Genomic DNA, 20,288 nt, shown 5'->3' with positions numbered 1-20,288 from the left:
CAAAGAGAAAAGATAATAATCAAAGTTGAGGCAAAAAAAAAGCAGTATGATTGCAATTCTTTGGGTATTCTTAAATAGAATAATTCTAAAACATATGTAAATCAATTTAGTATCATTCACAAAAAAGAGTTTTTATAACTTCTTTTAATAACTATGTGGAAGGGAGCATGATGGTTTTCCTACTCTTAGGAAAGGCAGAACTGGCTTTCTGGCCGGTTTTCCATCATTAGTTAAAATGCCATATAGGTTATTAATTCCTGTGCTAAAGAAAGAATGCACACTTGAAAAATATTGGATTGCCCTCTCACCTACAGAAAGTAAGATGTACCATATAATGTACATATTCAAATATTACGAACCAGTGCTTATAATTTTAGGATAAAAGGGTCTTATTTCTAAACACCTTTGTATTGATAAGATGTTTATTTATAATTTTAGGCCAAAATGGGTCCTGATTTTTTTATTTTAATTTTATTTCAAGAAAAAGGGTAACTGCTAAAGTCACTGAGCTCTTAAGGCACTGCCCTGAATATCATATTCACAATTTTGCTTACAGAAATAATCAACCCCCTTTTATTCTAGTCTTGGATGATGTGCTGATTTATAGGTCTCTCCATCTCTGAGGCCAACTAACTTTACCCTAAATATATACAATAGCAAACATTATAATGAGTCCTCACTGTAAATCATTTTTACATACATTATAGCAACTAATCTTCACAATAACCCTCTTAAATTGTTATTTTTATCCACATTTTAATGATGAAGAAACAAGCTTTGAGAGGTTAAATGGCATTGCCAAAGTCAGAGTGGTCAAGTGGAGCAGCTGGGCCAAAGCAAAGCCGGCCTGCGTCTCATCTTTAGATCATTATAGGAACTGTGCTTTCAATTTTAATCCCTTTTCCATGGGTCTTCAACTTCTCTTTCCTGGTATTTTCTAAGCTTTATATCTGTTCTATAAAAATGAAAAAATATCCAGCACACCAAATATTGAACAAACTGTAAGAAAGCCTACCTCAATTCAGCAGTCTCCTTCGCTTCTTGCTGACTCAGCTTCTGCCCTCTCATTGCCTGCTCGCTCTTCAATCTACTACCATCTGGCTTACACCTCACCACTCTGCTAATCCTGCCCTTGAAAAATAGTGTAAACCTGTGACCTTTCAGGGATCAGTTCCAAGGATCATTTCAGTTTTGATCTTAACTGATCTCTCTTTTGCAGGGGGTTCACCGGCATCACTGCTTTCTCTTTAAAACTTCCATGTAACTGACTTTCCTGGCTCTTCTTGTTCTGCTCCTTCTGGCCTTTCCTCTGAGGCCTCACATCTAGGTTCCCTTTTCTCCCCCCTCTCTGTAGATATCCATCCACCCCAGGGCTTCATTTCTCTTCCATTTGTTGATTCACACATTCACCTGTCTGCAAATCAATTGATCTGGTAGTTCAACAGGCACATACTCAAGATCCCCAAAGCAGAGCATAGCTTTTTCATAAACCTCCTTGTGGGGACAGCGCCAGGAGTGCAGTTTCCAGGCTCTCGGCCTCACATAGAAAGGTGCTGGCTCAGGTAGTAAATGGCCATCAACTGTGACTGGATGGCCGTCAGCTGTGGCTAGTTGGCCGTCAGCTGTAACCAGTGAGCCATTGGCCACTAATGTAACTGCTGTGGCTACACTAGCAGAAAATGGGGGCTAGCAAGATGGTGGCTGAGCTAGCAAAAGCAGATTGCAGTTAGCACAGCAGATTGCAGTTAGCACAGCAGATTGCAGCTAGCAAGTGAGGTTGTTTGGCAAAGAGAACTGGACTGCAGGTTGCGGATAGTGTGGCTCCTGCTTCCTGTGTCTCCAACCCAGCTAGCAGTGAGGATATAGTGGTATGACTCCCCTATGTATGGCTCCACAGGTGTTCCTTTTTGGCCTCACCATGTCCGGTATTCTCATGTGGGGAGCGGGACCAGAGACCCTGTATGACACTCCTCTTATATTATTACTGCACTATGAGGAATTATTGATCAAATCAAAATGAAAGAAAAAAATACATAGAATATTTTCTTTTTCTTCTCCCCCTAGCTCTATTACACTAACTCCCACCCAACATAAACTGTCCTCCTGAACTTGCCACCGCTTGGTCTCTATCCAATCCTTGCCTGCATTCTCAGCCACTTTATATTGCTCACCACTTAATTTATTTTCAGAAACACCAAACTAATGTAGTCCACAGCTCTCATCATGTCATTACTCATGCTGTCCCTTGTCTTTTAAATGTCTTTCAAATCCAGTGGCCACCCCCACGCCACACCCCAGGTCCACCCTGTGTTGGCACCCCTTCCTGACCACTCACATGCACCCAGTGCCTCTTTTCAGATGCATGCTAACGTTTTATGCCTATCTCTAGCCTTCAGGTATTCTTACATAGAAGCGAAACACAGAGGTTAAGGGTTTGGCCAGTGGACTCAGCTTACTGGTTACCAAAGGTTACCATACCACGGCAGACAGGTTACTTAACCTCTCTGAACCTTACTTACTCTCTGTTCTCACATTTACAGAATGGAAGACAATCATAGTTCATAAGCAGCCATGTAGCAGTGAGAATAAAGAACATTCTGAGGAAGCCTGCGTCTATTAAGCACTCCACAATATTGTTATACAATTGCTTATTAGTATCTTCCCCCCTCCCCCTGTAGACACTGAAGTCCCCAAGGGCAGGGGTTTGCTTTAGCATCACTACTACTTCTCATTAAGCACACAACCAGGGCCTCTACCCAGGGCCTCTATCTACCCATTGAAGCTGTTTGAACAAAGCTATGTGACGCAGTGTTCTAAAACAAAGACCAGTTGTATTGGATTTTCCTCCCTACTTTAAATTCAAGGGGAAGTAAACATCTAAAATGATAACCAATGAGGACTCTCCCCCAGACCAAAACCCCACATGTGTTTTTTCAGACCTGACCATAGGCTCTGATGAAGGCTTTACCTGAGAGGACTTCAAGGGAAAGCAACCCTCTCCACACTGGACCTGGTGCACAGCCAGTGCATTGCAATTCTCTGGAGGGAGTTTCAGCGCCCCCTAGCGTGCCTTGCTCTTACACACGTCAGCCTTCCTAGACCCTGTGGCTTTAGTTGGAGCCCTCTTTATCAGGGGCCTTCAATAGGTACGTCTGCTGAGAAACCCTGATGTGGGAGTGGGAGAACCTTGAATTCACCTTTCTCAACTCTGACTCGGTACATTTCCACTCTTATCTCTTGCTTCTCTCCCTCCTTCTAGCACCCAGTCCCTGAAAACTGATGGAGTCTTTTGTTCAGGGCTCTCTGGGCAGTGAAATGACCTGCACATCTGTTCTGATCTTCCTGACCGCCAACCCATGTGTTTTATGAGGAAAAATGGAACAGAGAAGAGTCGGGGCTTTCTCAAATTATTTTCTTGCTCTTATTATTGCAGCAAGTGATTAACGGCTTGACTGTCATTTTCAGCTTGGCTTATAGTCTTAATTGACTACTCAGACACCTGGCAGCTTAGTTGCCGCCAGCTCAGCTCAGCTCCAGACAACCAAGGAAGGAATGGAAAATGGAGAAAAATTGCAAAAGCAAAATGTCCTGGAAAAGAATATCCTGCTGCCCCCACTTTAGAGGAAGATACAATCTTTTGAGTCATTCCATGACTTAGAACCAGAATGCTCTTAGATTAAAAGATGTCTTAGAGATTTTGTAATATAATTTATTTGTGAATATAATGTGAACCAGGAAGTCTATGTGACATGAGGACACAGTAAGGAACAGTAATAAGGCTATAGTAACTCCTTGTTTGAAAATTGAACTTCCATAGTGCTACGTATTATATATACATGGTTGAGTTCAGAAATATACCAAGTTCCAGAATATTCCGTTTCTTTGTTCCCTTTTGGAGTTAGTGTGTGTGATGTCACTAAATCATACCTCATTGTGATACTCCAAACCCAAGTAATTGGAGGGGAAAAAAATAGGATAACCTAAGAGCAGAAGCGTAAATACATGTGTTTTGGTCACACAAGCGTAAAACATCAACTTCTTCAAGTTTCTAAATGAACTTATTTCAGAATGAGAACTAAAGATATAAGAATGCATATCCTTCTATCACCAGAGATTTAAGATCGTCTAGATTTAGAGTGAAAGAGTAGATATATTAACCAATGGGATTTAGTATTTTGTTTTCAATCAGTTTTCATTGGAGACATCTAAGAGCAAGGGGCCACAGATAGGGTGAAACAGAGCACGGATTCCTCAGTGTGGAGTAGTGATAATGCACACATTTCCAAAAGAATGGTCATCAACCTCACAAGTGCTGGTGGGATTGAGGTAAAGTAGAACAATGGTTATTCTCATGATACTACGAAGGACACTGTCTGAACTGAGAAGTGGCGTATGTCTTCCAAAACCTAACGCAGCACTTTCTTCACAGTGTATTTGGTGGTTACTCTATGACCCTAATTTCAGGGTCTAAAATAAGCTAAAATAAAAGACAGGAAATCAAGGAATTCATCTTTGAGAATTGATCATCTCTAAGACTCATCTATTTATCTTAAACTTTTCCATATGTTTCCATTTCTACTGCTTGGTTTTCCTCTGTTTTATTTTCTAGTTCTATATAAAATATTAATACTTCAAAAATGTTTTAAGAAAGACTTACAAATACTACTTGGCATAAAGTTAAAACTTGTTCCTTAATATTTGAAACATTTTGTAGATCTGACAACTAAAGCTCCTCTCTAAGTACAGGCCTTCTCTAAGAGCTAAAGTAAAAAAGAATAATAATAATTACAAAGAAAGAGTTAGCTATCTACACTTCATCGTGTAGTTTATTTAAATAAAGATATTTTCTAAGTGCATAAATAATGTAGTTTTTCTCTTAAAAAGCATTACAATCCTCATGCATATAAAACACTACTAATATCTTTAACATTAGACTGAAGGATAAGAGCAACTGATTCAAAGTGGTCTATTCTTCAATATTAACTTTAGGCATTAATATTTTTCTTTTTCTTTTTCTTTTTTTTAACCTAAGGAAGATTTATTTCTTTAGAAAGACAACCTAAAGTATATGCATTATCTGTCAAACAGAGAAAATAGGAATTTTCGAAAAGCTAATGTCAAGGGAATGTTAAATGCCTGTATTTAAGGAAAAAACAAGCAAATAGAAACAACTGATTTTATTAAGTAAACATGACAGTGAAATATATATTACTACCATAGACGACTTGATACATTTTGCTTAAAAAAAAAAAAAGAATTACACCAGGTTATCTTCTTAGCATAAATGAACTTGTATGTATTCATCCTTCTAATCATGACTATTAAAAACATTCTTACAGGTGTGCATTGATATAAGATATAATAAAGTGCTAAGACTGAGGGAAATTTCAGAGGTTGAATATTGTGGTAAGCAATTTAAGTGTGTTAAGTAACTTGCATGGTTTCAAATATCACTTAGTCTTAAATGACACTAAAAACTATTTTTGCAAATCTGTATTTAACCACATGGTCTGAGACATTTTAAAAGATTAATAATTTTAAAGCAACTCACAAATTTCTTTGTTGCATCACCAATAATATTAATTAAAATAATTTGCCATCATTCAAAATAGAATGAAGAAATATTGACTACATTTTTCAGAAATATTGACTTTCATGAAAATTTTTCTATGACTGTAAACTAGAAAATTTACATTATGGAAGGCATTAAAAATGACTATCTTCGAATTTCTTCTTTAGTAAGACAAGAAATACATTGAATATGATTTGGTCTTGAGTGGTAACTTGGCTTTAAATAAGTTTAACTATTCAGCCATATCATGCATACATATTTTTATGAGAAAAGAGAGAATAAAAATTGTAAGACTCAGCTAAAGAAAACAAGTTGTATGACTGACTCTAAAACCTTTACTTACTCATTTCAACCTGAACCAGATCTATTGTCCCAGGTCTTGGTAGGTAAAATATTATTACATTTTTGTTTTAATTTTGAAGTGGAAAATGTAAGTTACCATTGCACTATAAAAAATAAAATATCTCAGGAATTATAAATAAATTAATGAAATGTACATTGTTTCACTCACACGGACTTTCCCAATCTATGTGTCCAATATTAAAGGAAAATGTGATATGTCATAGGATATTAAAAAAAGATCTTTAATTACCTGAATATTTTTTCTGGTTAGTAACATAAGTCAAAACAAAAGACATACTTGACTGTATCTTGGGGTGACATTCAAAATATACAACTCTCGAGTGCATGGGCCTGACCAAGCGGTAGGTCCTTCTGGTGAGCTCAGAGTATCAGCTGAGACATCTATATGTGATTTCACAACCTAAAGAAACCTTAGTTGACTGGAGATTTTTCTATTAAATTTCTCTCAGAGGTTATGCTTTTCAGTGTAATTCATAGGACTATCAAAGACATTGCAACCAAAGAGATATAATTGGTCACTTTTTGTCTATCAGCAAAATGGCTATTATTCCAAACTCTTTACCAATCATAATATCACTTTCCCATGAATTCCAGCAGAGTGCTATGGAATATTATGTAGAAAATATATTTCTTCATTTATATAAAGAAATCAAGCCCTCAGGTCAGTGTACAAGGTTATTACAGGTTTTTTATTATGTTTTTATTTTTTAATTCTTTATGAATATGACAGATTTGTATGATTAAATTTCAGATTCTATAAGAGCACTTGATAATTAGGTACAGATTAAACATTCTAATAATTAAAATTGGTGCTCTTATCATTGATAGTTCAATACAGTTAAAAATGTAAGCAGCCTGCTTTATACCACTATCTAATTTTGTTATTTTTCTAATTTCATAACTCATAATATATTGATTATTCATGATAAAACTATCATTCTTCCCAGCATAGTTTCCTAATTATTTTACTTTCTCATCACAAAATTGTTACACTATTAAACATAATCTGGCAGAGATCAGCATGACATAGTAAACAATTGTAATATTGTCCCTCATTTAACTTTTGTGTATACCAAACATTTTTGTATAATTAAGTGCTTCTATATCCACTATATTTTTTTCTTTCCAAGTTGTATTCCCTTTTCAGCTAGTGTTTCAAGAATTTGTAGTATTCTGCCTATTATTGCTCCTACACTACATATGTGATTCCTAACTTTATTAAAGAGTACCACATATGATATTATCAAGACAGAAAAATAAACATTCTAATTTTATTAGAAAATACTTACAGTGATACACCTCTATTAGGGATCTTAATGCTTCATCCAAAATAAATATCACACAAGAAGAATATCCAGGGTTTACTTTTATCTCCTTTCTCTAATTTACATGATCGCTGCAGTCAAGTCTGAAAAATAAAAATAAAAATAAAATAAAAAAATAATTTAAAAACCTAAATGTCTTTTTACTAAATACAATAGTACAATTCCTATGTAATTTGTAAAACAGTAAGAAAAAGCTAGATTTTTCCTGAACACAATACATTCTTAATACAGTACTTAATAAATCATGAAGAACTTTTAAAATGCAATTTATAAATGATGCAAATATCATTAGGCCCACAAAAATTATATTAAAATGTACATTAAGCAATGTTAAATATACTTCTTTCAATTCCCCTATAAGTTGAAAAATGAATCTCCACACAGAGTGATCTTAATCACATATATTTCTATAAAAAGTAAGTATATTTAGGATACTAAGGTAGGAAACATATTCTTTTTTGTTTCTACCAGTTAAGTGATTATCATAAAACCAACCTAGAATATTTTGGTGAATTAATAAACTAACAGTTAGTGCTGAAGCAGTCATAGGGAAGTTAATTTTATCCTGTTATATCCATTTACGTTATGTATATTCATAGTATGTTTAACAAAAATAATTTATATTCAAATAATGTAAGAGATTTGTTAAAAGAAGTTATAAAAATACATCACATTTTTGAAATGAACTGACTCTGGACCAAAAAAACAAACACAAAACAAAACTAGGAGTATCTTCAGATCCATTGCTCTCCAATGGGAGAGAAACAGATCTTCTATGAACGAGGGAGGTCGCCTAAAACTTAGCTATGAAGTGAAATCAAACCAACTGGAATTAATATAAAGGACTTTGAATGGAAAGGCTCTTTAAGGCTATTAGCCTTATTTAAGCTGTTTTAATTGTAATAAACTTAGTATCTAGTAAAAAGTGCTACAAAGTTTCAAGATACAGTTGCTTTAATCAGTAAACAAACAAAAGTCAGTTTAAGTACTAAAGCTATAAACACCTGTACCCCCACCTTACAAAGTCGGAATTTGGTGAATTCATTGCATGTGAGCCCTCCAGATTGTCACAGAAAATAATGGCAACGGAATCACCAAATGTGACCCATGTAATCTCACTTACTGTGAGGGGAGACAGCTTAAATGGTAAGTAACTTGGTAAGAGACTTGCCTCTCCAAATCAATCTCTAGCTCTGAATGAAATTTACTAATGTCACTCAGCAGAAGCTCTGACTGATTGGTTATGTTCAGTCTAGTTTTTTGTTTGTTTGTTTGCTTTTTCCCCTTCCTGATCATATAATGGTTAATCTTTGCAGTTCAAGAATTTCAAAGGATCACTTTATGTATTGATAATAATCCTACATAAAAATGTCAAAATAAAGAGTTGATCACAGACTCAAGAATTTTATTTTCATAAGTATTTTATATTATAACTTCCATTCATTTTTAATCTGTTCACTATTCTGTTTACATACTCTTTTAATGTATGTGTTAGTTCTGTTACATCTCTTTTAAATATCTGATATCCTTTCTAATAATTTCTATATTTATGTTTTCCTATTTTACTTTTTGATACATATTTTAAAAAAACTTATTTCATCATACCCCATGCAATTAGTGCAATTTAAAAATTCTATTGCTGCAATTTCTGATGTTTTCATTTTAGAATATTTTTGCACTTTTTTTTCTCTATCTCCTTCCTTGGGCTCTGAGTCTTTGATCTTCATTTCTTTCTGTTGCATTATTATCTCTTTTGGAGACCTTGAATTTCTTCATTATGCTTTCACATTTTAGAGTTAATATTTTGCTTAAACATTTATGTGGTTATGAATTGTCGGAACTCTTTTTTATACTACCTTGGGTCATTTACCATAGATGTTTTTCATCTCCCTTTTACTCGTGGTCCTCCCTACTCTCATTTGTGTTGTAGGTGTGAGGTTTCTAAGTATAGATATAATGTTGCTTTTTCAATTGTTGAATCGGGTTACACAGTGACTGAAATAGTGTGTGTGAGTGCATGTTGGGTGAGCATATATTCTAGAGTCTGCGTGTGTGTGTCTGCAAGAGTCTATAATAGCCATTCAAGGTCCTTGACTCAAACATTCTCTCAAAGTTGTTTTGCTGATTGAGCCTATCTTATTGTTTTTGCTTGTTTTGTTTTTCATCTATACAATCAGCATCATGCGGCATCAATCCCTGTAAATCATAGTCACTCAGGCAATATCTGTTGAATCACTAAGTGAGTGAATGAATGAATGAATGAATGAATGATTTTGTGCATTTGATCTAATAAGGATAGCCACTAGTGCCTCCCTACTACTTTGATTAAATTTTGTGCAATTTAACTAACAAGGTAGTTATGTGGAAATTTGTTTGGCTTAATGACTGAGCAGGTAAGTGTTGGCTTTCAGGGTCTTATGTTTCAGTTTCCATTAAGTTTGGCATTCCGTGTTAGCTGGCAAATATTCAAATTCTAGGTGGGTGAATTTACTGATATTTAAGTTGAACCTGCTCAAAGATTTAGTCAGGATCACTGGCAACCAGTGACAGCACTATCAGAAATGTTAATGAGCGTTGTTAGAAAAAGGGCACCATTAATCAAAATTTTGCAAAATTACAATCAATCCCTGAACAATACTGAAGTAGTTTTTCATCCTGATATTTTAACCCTACTTTGACTTGCGTATCAATGGCTTTGTAAGCCTACAGTAGGATGCTGACAACAACATTTACTCCCAAGGCCCAACAGATAAATTTTATATAAAATCACTGTACTAATTTTTCTTCAACATCTGAGAGCAACATGTCTGGTCAACAGAACAATTTTATAATCTACATGATGACCTGCCTGAGAATACAAAATCATTAATTTGGAACAAAGCATTAAAAAAAAGTGTGGGAGGAAGATAGTGGTTCTTCCATTTAACATTTTGTGTCCTTTCCATTGTACCCTCCTATTCCCACTGATGACTTGTGCACTGGCCCTTTCTTTTAGTTTGTGGGAAACAATCACTGACCGTCTTCATTTCCTTCAGTTGCATTATAATCTCTTTTTGAAGTCTGTTTTGCCCTCAGCAAGGAGTCTCATTCTCAGCATCCTCTTCTGTTCTTGGTGGAGATCTTGCTGCTCCACAAGAATGGCTGGCAGTAGAATCCAAATGGCCCTGAATTCCTGTGCCACCCACAGCCAAAGTTGCTCTTATAAGTCCATGTGCTGAGAAAGAGTAAGGCTCTTGCTAGTATGTAAACTTCCCACATATGCCATATTTAGATGATCTGTTTCTCCCTGATAAGTCCAGAGCCCATCTGATACCCCACAATCTTTACATTATTCATTATATTCCCCTTACTGTATTACATATCCCCATGACTATATTGTGACTAATAATTTGCTTTCTAATCCCTTCACCTTCTCCCCTATACTCATCCCCCTCCTATCTAGCAACCAGCAGTTTTCTTTTTTTCCTATATCTCTGAGTCTACTTCTGTTTTGTTTGTTCATTTATTTTGTTCTTTAGATTCCACATATAAGTGAGATGATATGGTATTTGTCTTTCTCCATCTGACTTATTTCTCTTAGCATAATATTCTCTAAGCCCACCCATTTTGTTGCAAATGGTAATATTTCATTCTTTTTCATGGCCAAGTAATAATACTCCATTGTATAAATGCACCACAGTTTCTGTGTAGATGTCTGACCATTGTGTTATACACCTGAAGCTGAAGTTGAATAATATTGAATGCCAACCATAGTTAAATCAGTATACACACATATTAATAAATTCACACACACACATGATATTCAGCAATTAGGTATGTGACACTTTTTGTAAGATGAGTTTGCAAACTTAATGGCTATAGGATGTGGAGTACAGCAGAGGGAAGACAGTCAACGGTATAGGAACAGCTATATATAATGTCAAAGCGGTAATCGATTGGGGGAGATTGTTACATTTTGAAGGGTGTAAATGTCTAACTATTGCATTGCTTTGCTCACATGAAACTGATATAATAAAAATAAATAAATAAAAGATCTGTTTCCATGTCCAAAAACAAACAAGCCAAAACAAAAATGAAGTAGGCTCTGAATGACATTATTTATAAACCAAATATCTAATCTTAAAACTCTCATGTATTCTTTGATGCTTTCTGCATCTATTACTCAGATTAGGTCTCTTGTACAAGTAATTGTTGAGAGAGTTAATCAGAGAGATTAGTTATCATTTGCCACTAGGTCTATGTTGCCAATCCTTCCCCATTTGATTCATTCAAACAAATTATTGTAAAATGACTTGAACAGATTGTCCAACATTTAGTGTCGCTGGTTACTTAATTTCCATATTTCATTCATTTATGGAGTCAAATGGATTAGTAAGTTTTAATGTGGCCTGGTGATATTTTTCTGTGTTAAATTTTCTACAGGTAGAATCCATGCTTTCTTAAGAAATCTATAATTGGTGAAACACATAGGTATTTTCAGAGGGTTTTAAAATTAGAAGCCTCTATACTATAATACCAGAAATTCTCATGTAAGAAAGAGAACAAATTTCCAGGACATATTTACAAGCTGTCTCTTTGATATGTGATCATGGTATATCATCTGCTTGCAAGGCTATTCTCAATGGTATTTAAATTCTCAGAATATTCAACTAAAGCATCTACATTTTGGCTTCATTATATTTTGGTAAGCATGTCTGGGAACCAAGCCACCACTAAAAACACAAAACAGAAATAATGATAAGAAATGAACACCTCATTCTGGCTCCCAATTTGGGATTAAATATGCAGAGAACAGTGTCCATTACCCTCTTAGCATCCTACTCAGGACTCATGGGAAGTCACCGCTACCTTGAAAAGTATCTGCTTCATTCTCACACACTGAAATCCAAAGCAAGAACCACTAAACATTTGGCTAAAAGAGAATATACAAGTTTGCATGATAATAACAATAACAAAATAATAGGAACTAACATCTATTAATTGGTCAAACACATGTCAGGTCAACATTTTAGTTCACGTATGAAATAAGAAGTGCCATCATTATAATATCATCTTCATAATGAATATTAGGAAAATCAGGTTAAGAAATACTGAGTGATTTCCTAAAAATCATGTTCCTGGCTAGTAAAGAGTCAAACCAGTTTAATACAATGTTAATCCCATATTCTTTCCATTAAAATTTGCTATTTTGTGACTGAACTATTTATGACCGATAATGAGAAGTTGTCAATCGATTGAGTAAGGAATACATGATATGTAAGACATTACAGACAATACTTCAAATTTAAAAATATAATGGACAGACATGTGATGGATTTTTACATAATAAGAAAAAATAATGAATAAAGAGATAAGGATCAGATCCTCTGAAGTATCATCTTCACATTACTTTAAATAATAAGGATGTGAATGTCAACCTGCTAAAATGCTGATTTCTGAGTTAAATCATTATAGAACATATATGGGAAATAAAAATTAAATATTTATGTGACTCTCAGAAAAATAGATACGCTTCAAATATAACCTGTACTTTTGAGGTTTCTACAAACATGAAGGAATACACAAACACACACACACACACACACACACACACACACACACACACACAACACGTATATACACTAAAAATTTCTAATTTTCCAAGAGTAAATGTTAAGGAAGATTTAAAACAAAAGTTAAACATATAAAAATATTTATACATTGAGTAATTTAAATCAATATTTAAGTAAGATGATTCTATCCAATCCTATGTTATCCATGTTACCATAAATAAATGAATTTCTAATTAGCACTGCACTAATCCACATCAGGTAAATTCATATTACGGCCAGGAAATATTTGTAGCATATCAGATTTATTCTTTCAAAGTAAACCAAGTTAATGGCATATACTATGTCGATATGTGTAAAGAAAGTGGGTAGGCTTGTGCATACTGAATTCTGAATAATTTCAGTAACTTCAAAATATACACATCGTTTTCACATCACTATCTCTCAATAAAATTTCTACATAGAATAGAATATTGTACATGACCATTAATTACAATTAATTTCACATGACAGTTGTTAGCTTTTCGTTGCTACAGTTTCTTGTCTGTTTGTATGTTTACTTTAAATTTTCAGATTTCTTTCAGCTAGTAAAGAAAGTCTGGCTCTCACAAAACCCAGTATGTCAATCAATGATATAGAGATTTCCTGGCAAAATTCAGATGCTTTAGCAAGAGAAAAATAAAAATGTCTGCCTATTTCTGCAGGGCAAAATCAAGCAATAGGCTAAGAAGCAATAGGCTTAGAAGAATGTACAAATAACAATCTTAAGAAGTATGTCACCTTCTCATTAAGTTTTAAAGGTAATCATGACTTAAGTGATTTTTTTTTAAGATCTATTCTGTATAGCAGTTTTAACATGTAAGATTTCTTCTAATCTTTTCTTTTTAGGTCAATAATTGATAAAACCTTCATAAGTGGGGAAAACTAAAAAGAAAAAGAAAAAAACAACGACATTTTAATAATCCGGATAAGCACAAAAGATCTGTTTTCAAGGGTTAGTCTGGAAAGATGCCACACTGACAAGATTTAGAATGAGGGATAAAGGCCAAATGCACGTTGGTTCAAAATGATAAAGTTGTCAAAATGTTGAATTGGTTGAATAATAATTATTTTTTGTCAGTAATTTTACAAATTATACCCAATGGTGCTGACTAGAAAATTATAGAATCGCCTGAGGGAAAAGAACATTTTTGTGTAGTGTGTTTACTATTTTGAACCCTTCTATGGTTTCTTCTTTGCACAGTCACTAGGATTGAAAAAGAAAAGTGTGTAACTTGTGATTTTCGAGAATTGGGATATTTTTTCAATTTTTAGGCAGTTTCACAGGATCTATACTGCTGGATAATGTTCTAATATTTTTCATTAAAGTTTTGTGACTTCAAGTAATTGCTCCAAAGCGTTGTTTGAAAACAATAGTTTCTAAGCATTATTTCATGCAGTGTTAAAATTTTCACACTCCGTATTGAGCTTTGGATATTGTACAGCTAATTAAACAGTTTTGATTGATTTTTCAATCATTTACTTTCAGAAGGAAACACAAATATTTATTTCATTTTCATTAAATAATATAGATATTTATGTTACTATATTTTCACTCAGATTATGTATTCCTTTTACATTTAATAAAATGCTCTTTCACAAATATTAGAAAAATAATTAAAAAGTACATCACAGCAGGAATAGTGTTTGCAATTTTTGTCAGTTTTTCACACAGAAAATTTTAAATGACCTTTGCACATTAAAATGTGCAAATGATATTTACGTTGACCATTTAATTGAACAGTGCAGCACTCATATTCACTATTTATCTTTTCCTTTTAAATGTAATAATACAAAATTAAACAATGTTGTTTCCCATTTGAATATTCATAGGCATTATCATCCCTCTCAACCTGAGAGTACTTCTGTACAATTTGAGAAAGCTATTCCCTTACTTAGAACAATCATTGGTTTTAAAAGTTATTAGACATTACTGGATGATCTTTATTTTTAATTGTATAGATAACACTAGTATTATAATCTGAGTTTAATTAACCCTTTTCTCTAGTATGGATTGCTTGCAGATCTTCTTAACCAAATGTTAGGAATCTTAATTTGCATTCATTTTATAATTTAAATATTTTATTTGTTTTTAACACTGCTTTTTATCATTTTTAAAAAACTAGTTTATGTGTTTCTGAAATTATGGGGAAGTTGTAAGAATACAATGATGATTACAATGAAAACATTTGTGTTTATAACCCTTTAAAATATAAAAAAATTGTCAGAAAATTATTCATACAAAAATATAAAAAAGCACAGAAATATACATTCAATGATGTTGCAATCCAATTGGGGGAGGGACTAGAGCATCACACAGCTGGGTTCTCTTTCACACAACTCAAATCAGGCACTGTTCTCTTACACAACCCTCACAAAACACAGATTAAGATCAAGAAGTCTACATGGTGATGGGAGGAGAACTGACTCTGGGTAGTGAACACACAATGTGATATATAGATCATGTATTATAGAAATGTACATTTCAAGCCTGTGTAATTTCACTAACCTTTGCCACCCCAATACGTTTAATAAAATTTTAAAAAGTCTATCCTCACTGGTAAATCCTGTGGTCAATCCTGAGTCATCATCTGACATAACTTGCAGCTAGTATTTGACTCAGCGGATTAATCCCTCCTGCATCCCACCTGAATGGTTTCTTCCCTTGACTATAGAGTTACAGTCCCTCTCAACAACTGCTCCTCACTCCATCTACTCCTTTCATTCTCCTTTGCTGGTTCCTCCACATCTCCACCTCTAAGGCCCCAACTTGGAGTGTTCAAGAACTCATCCTTGACTTCTTCTGTCCCCTTTTCACCCGCTGTCTAGAGATAATATGGTAACACTGTCAACATGTGGCTGCTTAAATATAAATTTAATTTAATTCAAATCCAATAAAATTGAGAATATAGACACCCAATCCACAACTTGTTTATTCCTGTCTTTAATCTTCTACAAGCAAATAATTAGCAACCCATTTGAACCTTACATTAAGAATATATCCAGAGTCCTGTCACTTTTCATCACTTCCTTGGTACAAGCCACCATTGTCTTCTGCCTGGATTACTACAACAGCCTCCTAGAGATATTAGGAGATGCTTCTGTCCTTGTCTATGAGTCTATTATAAAGCCATGTCAAAGGTAGTTTGGATCATGACACCCTTTAGCTAAACCCATCCAGTGTCTCCCAATCTCCCTTAAAATGGCCTTGTAGAGATCCCTTTATGTGGCCTACTCTACCACACATTCACATCTGTCTGCTTAATGTACCTAAACCAGGACAACCACGTGTCTGCCTCGGCACCTTACACTTGCTTCTTGCTTTTTCTAGTACTTGCTTTCCACAATCCTTGCTACTCCCACCTTCATGTCGTTATTCTTGTCTCTGCTCAAATATTCCTCTCTGAGACCTAATCACATTATATAACAATCTTTCTCTCACACATCTCTCACCCTGCTTTATACTTTGAACAACGGAATTCCCTCCCTCATTACTCTGATTTATACTTTGATAACTTTACAGATAGATTCTCTCATATATCATAGATAATTATATTAATAATCTTTACAAAAATCAACCATTCAATTTTATGATGTGCCTTTTCACACAACAAAATACAACATGGCCATCATTCCAAGTTAATAAAGTTTGAGATATACAATTTAATTAATAATCTCATGATTGTTTATACATGTATATTCCATTATACAACAATGATACTACATATTTTTCTGATTTATGAGTGTTAAAAACAACACTGCAATGAACACCCTTGTGTGTGTGTGTGTGTGTGTGTGTATTTGATCATCAATCCAATATTTTATCCATTTCAAATGCATGTAATAGAATTGATGTAACAAGTGGTATGCACAGGTCTATTTGGATAAAGTATTACAAAATTTAACCTTCCTAATCTATTTGAAATAAAACCTTATATTTGAAATCATTACTAATCAGTATATATTTTTATTTACTGTTGTTGAGGTTCAATCTTTTAGATTTTCTTCTTTTTATTTTTTAAATATCTTACCCCATACCGTATTCTCTGCCTATTTTTCTAATAAGTTTTGGGCATTTTTCCATTGCTTTAGAAGAGCTGCACGTACATTTAGGTCTAATAACACTTTTTTGTTATATACACACATATACGTATGTCTCTGTTTACATATAGATATACATATACATCAGTACATCCACACATATATAATTTCATGTTTTTCATATGTATTTATGGTATGTACTATTTTATTTTCCCATTCACAAGTTTTATATTTTAACAGTCAAATCCATTGTTTTAAGTTTATAATTTCTGAATTTTGTTATAATCATTGTGTTTTCTTTGGATATTTACCTAAGTCTTTCTCTCTCTCTCTCTCTCTCTCTCTCTCTCTCTCTCTCTCTCTCTATATATATATATATATATATATATATATATATATATACACATATATATATATATATATATATGCATTCTAGTTTATAAATAATATAAACATAGCATGTATTTAACTACTCAAGCTCTTTGCAATTAAATTGTAAGCTGGACTCAAATTTGTGTTCTTTCCCTGCCCCTTTCCCCCAGTGAATACACAATTGGTTTGTAGCCATCATATCTTGAATTTAAAAAATCTCTCTAAATTCCAGAGACAGTTTCTTGGGCTTCCAGTGTTATTGTGTGTGTGTGTGTGTGTGTGTGTGTGTGTGTTTTCCTACTAATTTGTCGCTCCACTCCCATTTTCAGATTTTTCCTTACAGTTCTTAAATGTTAACTTTTCCAAGACAGAAATTCTCAGTTTGCATGTAGAGATTGAGGTTGATATGATCCCATACTGGGTTGAGGGAAGACTTGCAAAATTACACGTTCTTCTATTTCTGATATCCATATATTTTTAGGTACAATTCTGTGAAGTTTTGAAAATACTGATCTCCAGCGGCCTATTACTTCTTACCTGAGTAAACTGGAATTTAAAAATATGGTTCATATTTAAAAATTAAAATATTAAAAAGTTCCATTGCTGTGTTGTGATATGCCATGCAAATAAGTCCAAATACATTTTATTACCCTAGTTGTCTTAACATATTTAAAATCATCTCAAAATAATATTATATAACTATTGCAAAAGATAATCACGTAAGGTTCTTATATTTTAAAATACTAATTTAAATAGTAGAATCCAAAATTGCATTCATATTATAAGTAAACACACATAAGGGATATGTGTAAATAAGACAATGAATAATGATATATGGAAATAAGAAAATTAAAGTTACTAAAACAGTGGCAAATGACTTTTTCTGCCATTTTTATTATTTATTTTAATATTAAATTGTTATTTGTAAATTAACAATATTCGAAAGATTAGTCTTAAAAATGGATGTCCAAAAGACTTTGGCTTTGGGTGTTTGCTCCTTTGACTTTGCTGATTACACTTCTAAATCTATTTACACACACACACACACACACACACACACACACGTACACACACACACTAAACATAATCATGATTCACACCAGAAGAAACCACTGAAATTAATAGCTACCATCTCTCCTCAAGCTCACTGACATGTACAGAGGCCAACAGAGAAATTTGTGACACAGACAATAATTTAGTGGTTACCAGAGGGTAAGGGGGTGGGGGGTGGGTGATGAGGGTAAAGGGGATCAAATATATGGTGATGGAAGGAGAACTGACTCTGGGTGGTGAACACACAATGGGATTTATAGACGATGTAATACAGAATTGTACACCTGAGATCTATGTAAATTTACTAACAATTGTCACCCCAATAAATTTAATAAAAAAAAAATTTGTAAAACAACAACAGCATCAGACTGTTAGCTCAAATACTCATCATGCCTCTTTTATACTGGAGATGTATTTTAAGTTGGTACATATCTAATTAAATCCATAAGACATTTGAAGTTTTCTAGTCTACTAATTTTGCATGTGTCCATAAGACCAAAATAATAGTTTAGTGGCAATGTTGTATTAACACTGAAGATATATATGTATTTATTCCAATTTAAATGTTGAATTGTGTATTTCAATTTAAGAGTTCATATAAAATAAGCAAGGTTCTGTGTTTCTGGAAATTGTTATGTGGGTATATTGTATGAACTTTGTTATCAAATTTTTAAAATATATTACATAAATATCATCGAAATCATACAACCAAGGTAAATTAATATAAAATAATGATATAAAGTAATATAATAGTAATATAAAGTTATAATCTAGGCCTTCTTGTTAAAACATTGCTATTTCTATTATCCCTGTAAGCCTTCATATCCTAATAAACATATTTGATTTATTGTACTAATAAAGTCATTTTTTGTCTTAGCGGTTCAATCTATGCTATAATAACTATCAAGAATGTAACCTTTAATATTATGCATTTCACAAAATCAGAATCCACTTTCCACCTTAAACTTTGCTCATGACAAAATTTTATTGGTGAGAAAAAAATCTCTGTAGTAAAAATTCATTTAATAATGACATATCTTCTCATGATTTTTATTTCTTCAAAGTTTTAAACTTCCTATATCCCAAAGGATAATCTTCAGACATAGAAACAGAATGTTACTATGTAGTGAAATATTTCAGAATATATTTCATGCATTTTCAAACTTGACTACAAAGGGATAAGTGATAATACAATCACTTGATATCAAACTGTGCCTGTTCATTATTGTATACATAGTTACAACAACCTCAGCAAAGCTGCAATAGCTTTAGGTAAGGACATTCATTCAGGATGAAAAGCTGTCAGCTGCAAAATGGAGGGTTTCGTTTGGAATATCATAGATTGTAAATACACCAATACATTACTACATTTTCTCATTCTAAAACCAATATTTCTTCACATTTTAACATTTCTTAAATTAGGATGCATCCTACAATGGATTTTACAAGAAACTTGCCAGCCATTTCTGTTTTTCCCCAGGAAAGCTGATGTTAAATCGATGGTACCTTTTACAGATATTGACATCTTAGAATTGAGGAAATAGAGTTTAAGCTGTGGCTCTCATAATGGCTGATGCTAGCAATAGTGTAAAGCAATATATCATCTCTACTACCACTAATTATTTTATTTTTCTGGAATATGTCCATTTTATGGATAGTTCAAAAATGTCCAATATAGATTCTGAATAATTCCTTTCTATTAGGAATTATTTATAAAGCCCTACCTCTTTTCTGAACTGTAGCTAAGGAAAGGTTATCAAAATAATTACCTTCCAATGAAAATATTATCTTAATGTAAAGTATCTAAATAAGAATTAACCAATATTGCATATCAAACTGCTTTAAGAATGGGCTGCCCCAGAACCTTATCTAATTTATTTTTAATCATTTAAGTTCAAAGCTAGTAATATTTCTTGTTTTTACTTTCAAATTTGGATTTAGTGTTGAAAGGTAAATAGTAGCTTATTAAATCTT

At 33.3% G+C, this 20,288-nt stretch overlaps 1 long non-coding RNA gene across 1 annotated transcript in view; it reads right to left on the bottom strand.

Annotated features, from left to right (window-relative positions):
- Positions 1-20,288, bottom strand: part of LOC308496527 — a 716,843-nt gene that overhangs the window by 633,712 nt on the left and 62,843 nt on the right. Inside the window, exon 2 of the long non-coding RNA XR_013993197.1 lies at positions 7,225-7,343. This is a non-coding gene — a long non-coding RNA (uncharacterized lncRNA). The remainder of the gene's footprint in view (positions 1-7,224; positions 7,344-20,288) is intronic.

This window comes from Rhinolophus hipposideros, assembly GCF_964194185.1.
Source record: "Rhinolophus hipposideros genome assembly, chromosome: 4".
In the NCBI taxonomy this organism is placed as follows: Eukaryota; Metazoa; Chordata; class Mammalia; order Chiroptera; family Rhinolophidae; genus Rhinolophus; species Rhinolophus hipposideros.
The sequence above is the reverse complement of the archived record's forward strand: the minus strand, read 5'-3'. Positions and strand labels throughout refer to the sequence as shown.